The sequence below is a fragment of the Cyprinus carpio genome, chromosome A1, assembly GCF_018340385.1.
Source record: "Cyprinus carpio isolate SPL01 chromosome A1, ASM1834038v1, whole genome shotgun sequence".
Classification (NCBI taxonomy): domain Eukaryota; kingdom Metazoa; phylum Chordata; class Actinopteri; order Cypriniformes; family Cyprinidae; genus Cyprinus; species Cyprinus carpio.
This window is the reverse complement of record NC_056572.1, coordinates 583871-590000: the sequence shown is the minus strand read 5'-3', so window position 1 is coordinate 590000 and position 6130 is coordinate 583871.

Below are 6130 nucleotides of genomic sequence, written 5' to 3'. Positions count from 1 at the left end.
TAGAGTCTCAGAGAAAATCACTAAAATAAAATGTCCTCTACAGAGGGAAAAAGTATATGCCTGGGTCCCAGGAGGATATTGCAGGGATTTTAAAATAGATACAGGCAACACCTGCTTCATACTTGGACATTAAATATATTTTTAGGTAGACGTGTCTCCGCTTGCTTGTGATGACTTGGAATTCCAAAAGGAATCGGATTTATGTGTTTAGATTTAGGTCAGATGTCTAGATGTCACACTAGATTTAACAGTTACACCTCAAGCTGCAATGGCAATCATGTAAAACCATTCATTCATATTTCCCTTATATTTAGGCATAAACCAGCTTTAGAAAATAAAAAACTGTAGAGCTTTTGGTGTCTGAAATTTCCTCTTGATGTCAAGCATTTCTAAAAGAGAAGAAGAGTTAAAAGACACTGAACATGTATTATTCTGACCAAACTGTTCACTACAACCATAATTACAGGGGAAATATTAATGCATAATCTTATAAAAAATATAAAAATGAAAGCACATGTATTTCTTATTTCCAAATTTTTACGCAAGTCTAATGTTCAAATGAACATTATATGTTCATTTGAAATGATTCATGAAAAATGAACAAATAAAAACAGCTTTATTGAATTCCATCAAAATCCATCATTTGTAACTTGTATAAAACCTGCATGTTGGACTGTAAACTGGCAGAGAAATCATGTGCTCTAATGTGAGTCCAGCTCTTGTCTTGCCCCCTTCGCTAAATTGTCAAAATAAAACTCCAAGTAGATGTGGTTTACAGTGATTTTACAACAGCTTAGGGGTTTTGTTAGACATGATGTAACACGTAGTTAAACATGCATACACAATGAAGAATCAAAACAAATCAAAATGAACGTAGGCTCTCTGAAATCCTTGATTCTGAATGGTCAGTCTTGACATTCCGATGTCTGATACTTCCAAATAATGAGTTGAATATTTCATGTAATTATTTATTTGGTGAAAAGGCATGTAATAAGTCATATGACTGTACAAAAACACTTTATATTTATCACTGGATATTTCTATTTCTTTTGATTCAGTGAAACAGATATGAAGAAGATCTGAAAGACTGAGTGTTTTGTCCTTCATCAGATTGATCTCTCTGAAAGGAAGAGGAAATATGAGCTGGACGTCCTGATTCTCTTTCCCTTCAGCCCAGTCCAGGATGAACTTCTGCACAGAGACTGTTTTTCCAGTGCCAGCGACTCGCTTTGTCAGCACAGTTCTGATGGCTTTGTCTTGTCCAGGTAAAGGTCTAAAGATGTCACTGCATTTGATCGGTGTGTCCTCTGTTGCTGCTCTCCTGGATTGTGTCTCAATCTGTCTCACCTCGTGCTCATTACTGATCTCTCCACTCTCACTCTCTGTGATGTAGAGCTCTGTGTAGACCTCATTCAGGAGTGTTGGGTTTCCCTGCTTTGCTGCTCCTTCATAAATACACTGAAACTTCTTTATCAGATTTAATCTAAACGTGTTGAGGACTTCACGGCTGTAAAATGAATACCACATTATTACATGAGCTAACAAGCACACAGTCTATTTTGTATTCTGTATAATGTCTTCAAATCAACCTGTGACCAGGCTTTGTATCTCCACTCTTAAAATGTACTGGATGATCCACAGACCTCTCACTCTTCATAGACACACACCTGGCTTCTGGTTCTGATCTCCTCTGATGAACTGAACTATAAAAGAGAGAGAGATTAAAGTGAATCCTTCGAAACAACATATTTAACAAATTGCCTATTCAATTATCACTAAAACAATCACTTTCAAGAGAACTTCATTCAGTACTACATTTTAATGGAATCACATTTTAATGGAAATGTTATACCTGAGATCAGGCTGTGTATTTCCACTCTTTAACTCTATTGTATGATCCATAGACTGGTCACTCCTCATAGACACACAGCTGAGCTCTGGATCTGATCTCTTATGATGAACCGAACTACAGCAGAGACAGATTAAAGTTAACCCTTTGATTTGCAATATTCAACCAAGGATATTCGTATTTATCATTTTAAAAATCACTTTAAAGAGCACTTTATGCTAATTTAATTTACATTAAGTTCATACAAAAATTGTAATTTGAACTGAGTGCTTTCACAGATGTGTTAAAATTTCAGCGGAAAAAAACTATAAACAATGTACAACAAGGACTTTCTCATATATTGTAAAAACACCTAAAACCTTTCTGATAACATGTCAAACTCTAATCATATTTTGATGGAAGTGTTATACCTGTGATCAGGCTGTGTATCTCCACTCTTTAACTCTATTATATGATCCATAGACTGGTCACTCCTCACAGACACACAGCTGGGCTCTGGATCTGATCTCTTTTGACTATAACAGAACAGATTTAATTCTTTATGATGATGATCACTTTACTATAAGGTCTTTAAAAATAATTTTTCATCAAAAAGCAGTTTATGAGGAGGCAGTTTAGGAAAAATATTAATTTTTAACTTAACATCTTGCCATCTTCTATGATTTAAAAGAGTCAAAATAGGTCTACCTGCATCCTTGAGAAAAATCTTCATCTCTGAATGTTTGTGTGTCATCCATGATAAAGCCGAGCAGTTCACAGAATCTGATCTAAACCACTGACTCTGGATGGAAATGTCAAACACAATGATTCAGTATAACGGATCCTAAGAGTCAAAGAAACAGTATCATGAGACACGGTGTTCACTCAAACACACGATGATAGTCGTTTTTTTAATGATAAAACATGAAACACCAATGAATCTACGTTCGTGTGATTACAAATCAAAAATATCAAACACATTTAAAAAGAACTAATTCGTCCATCAGGGAAAATAACAATGCGGAAGTCACTTGTAAAGCGGAAGCACTCACCTTGATCAACATTTAATCCTCCACCTTTTTATCAAGTAACTACACGTTAATTCACGACATTGCCGATTATACTATGAAACACTTCGATACCCCGTATAGAATCGATTCCTGCATATTAAATAGCGAAATGTTAAATCTGAGCATTTACTTTCACTTTTATTTATGATGAGAGCGGCGATGACGTCACGTCACGCGCTCGATCTCAAACGTGCACCTTTTGTACAGTTTTCACTGAATAAACGTTTGCAGGCACTACTTCGTATAACGGTAGGATTCACAACATTATGTGCTGTCTGTCTGGGGTAAAACCTGATTGGGGTTTTAATAAATGATGTGTGTATTATCAGAGCATAAGTTACTTTTATTATAACAAATAAACACCAATGACTGACTGTTGTGATGACAGGATATAAGCAGGGTTGCCAACTCTCACGCATCTGGCGTGACACTCACGCTTTCAGCATCAATCTCACGCTCTCACGCACACGCAAGAAATGTCACGCCAAAATCCATTTTTCTCCCCTCTCAATCCGTTAATTTTCTGTTGATGACTAGACCACAGCGTATTAATGACAGGAGAGGAGTTTAAGGACCACAGCTGTTACATCTCCCTACAACGTTCTTACTGCAGTATTCTCTGATCGTTGATTAACTAAAAACCTTGCACCTGATACGTCAGTTGCGTGTGAGAAGTTCAGAGAGAGTTCGGAGCATAGGTTCGGAGTCGGAGTCGGCACGTGTGAAAGTTTGGAAGACAATCAAGGAAAGCAAATAATAAAATGGTGAGCCTTGTCACTGCAAACGTACTTGCCTAATCAGTCTGTGTGCCGAGACTAAGTTACAGACTTCAACTATAGTTGCAAATGTTGTCTGACGTGCGTTATGATGTGGTCTAGCTAAATTGCTCAATAAAAATAGTCTTATGTAGGGTCCGAAATTAACACCCGCCAAGCGCCAAATGCGGGTAGATTTTCCGTTTGACGAGTAAATCTCAAAATGCTATCCGCCACACTGGCGGGTTAATGTTCATACCAAAATATGACATTTTCAGCGCGCACGAGCAGAGAGAGAGAGAGAGAGAGCCCCGGCCGCGTGCGCGCACTCAATATTCAGAGCGGCCAAAGCGTCAAGCTTCCCCGTACTTTTTGACAAGCGTCTTTGACAACGCTCTTTGCAGCTCAAGTCGGCGGCAGTTTTTAAGAACAGCCAACACTCCATTTGTTGACGGCGCTGAGGAAAAATTATATGTGAAGCTCCTGCCACTGGAAGAAGCGGTCGCCACCCATTTGTGGCCGCGCACCCATCAAAGCCGCGCAGAACGTCTTCAGCACTCGCAGATCCTGCACACTCCGCCGCTGGCCAGGCTGCTTCTGCTTTACATACCATGGCCGTTATTTTCTCGAGAAAATTAATTTTCTCATAGCGTTTGCAACGCAATACTCGTTCCCTTATCTCTCAGGGAACCGAGGTTACGTAAGTAACCGAGTACATTCTGCCTTCCCTTACACACGAGTCAGGTAACAAAACTGACAAAAATAAAAATATTTCACTCCAATGATAGTAATATTTCATACATTTCTCTGATTTTGATCAATATATAGATTTTTTTTTTATTATACATTTCAAATTTTGCTCTGGACAATTTTTCATGTTTGAACCCAACATAACAACCCTACCATATCAACTAAATTAAATGAAATGAAATTAAAGTATATACAAAAAAAAAATGCTTATTATTTTGACTGGTAAAAAAATAATATGCTTGGCTGGTGGATTTTTTCATCTACCAGTCCCCGTGGCAGGTCAGCCAAAAAGTTAATTTCTGACCTAATTACGTTTTGTTAGATGAGCTTGCTGAAATATTTCAAAAGAAAGATGGAGATGATGGAGAGGAGAAGAATCAAGAAGAGCGTCAGCAGGTAAGCTAGTCACATAATTTGACTAGCTTTATACAAAGTAAACAAGGACTGACATTGATTTTTAAAATTAGGGTTACCAAAACATTTTCTCCGCGCACACGCGCAAACTGAAATTTTAGTCTCACTCCAGCCAAAGTCCCAAAGTTGGCAACCCTGTATAAGTGTAAGCAAATACAGCTCTCTGATAGGCTACAAGGATGTTTTGAGAAAAGTTATAAAGTGCTGTTTGAGAAGCCTTATATAAACTGCTGGGCTCCTCACATATTCTAGGAGAAATATCTTAGGGCCCCCTCGGGCTCCTGGTAGTCTGCAGTGGCCCCACTTGCACCATGGCCGTGGGAAGTAGGGGTGCTGCATGTGCTGCAGCACCCCCGTTGGAAAATGCAGACATTACAGCACTCTCTGACAGATGCAAAAAAATAAATACATAAAAGTATTAAAACATGTTTTAAATCCTCCTGTTTGTTATTAACCTAAGAAGTTTATGCACGAGGAGGTTTTGAGCACAACTAAATAATTATTGACCCTTTCGCACGTACGTACGATCACACCGGTGTGATCAGTCTAGGCTGGTCCCAGTGCATGACGTGATCAACTGCTAAATTCAAATGTGCTTTCACGTGTTGGCTGGCGTTGAGGCGCGTTCAGAGCATAGGTTCAGAGCTGTCATATAACACAACTTTTCAGTGTTTTCAACCACATAATGTTTATTTTTAGGTTTCAGACATATAAGTACTAAAAAAAACAATACATTTAGAGTTTGTAAAATACACACTGATGTCAAAGGAAGAGGCAATAATAATAATCCTTTCCATTATAATTAGACACGTTGTTTTATTCATATCAGATACACATGTGTAAGTAACTTTAAAGTTTACTCTATTCTTCTCCCAGTTCACCAGCCACTTACTTTTATGTATTTCGGGAGAAGTGGATGAATTCACGTGTTGTAAATCCAACAGATCCGATTCTCTGAACTGCGTCTGCGGCACAAACTAAGATGCCGTCGCGCATACAGCTCAACTAACGCGATCGTTAAAAATGTGTTTTAAAACACTTCCACTTGCATATATTTGACAATCGGAATATCAGATATTTCATGCCATATCTAACAAATTTGTGAATATTTTGAATAAAAAGGAAAAATGACATAAAAGCAGATCATCATTCATTCAGCTCTGTTGTTGTTGCGGTGTGTCACGTGACAAGCAATGACGCGTCACCATGGAAACCATAAAGTGACACATTCTAAATAAGGTCGCCTTAAAAAACTCGCCCTGGGAGGTCAGCCAGAATGCATCATTGTCAACTGACCTCACGTTGAACGTCAA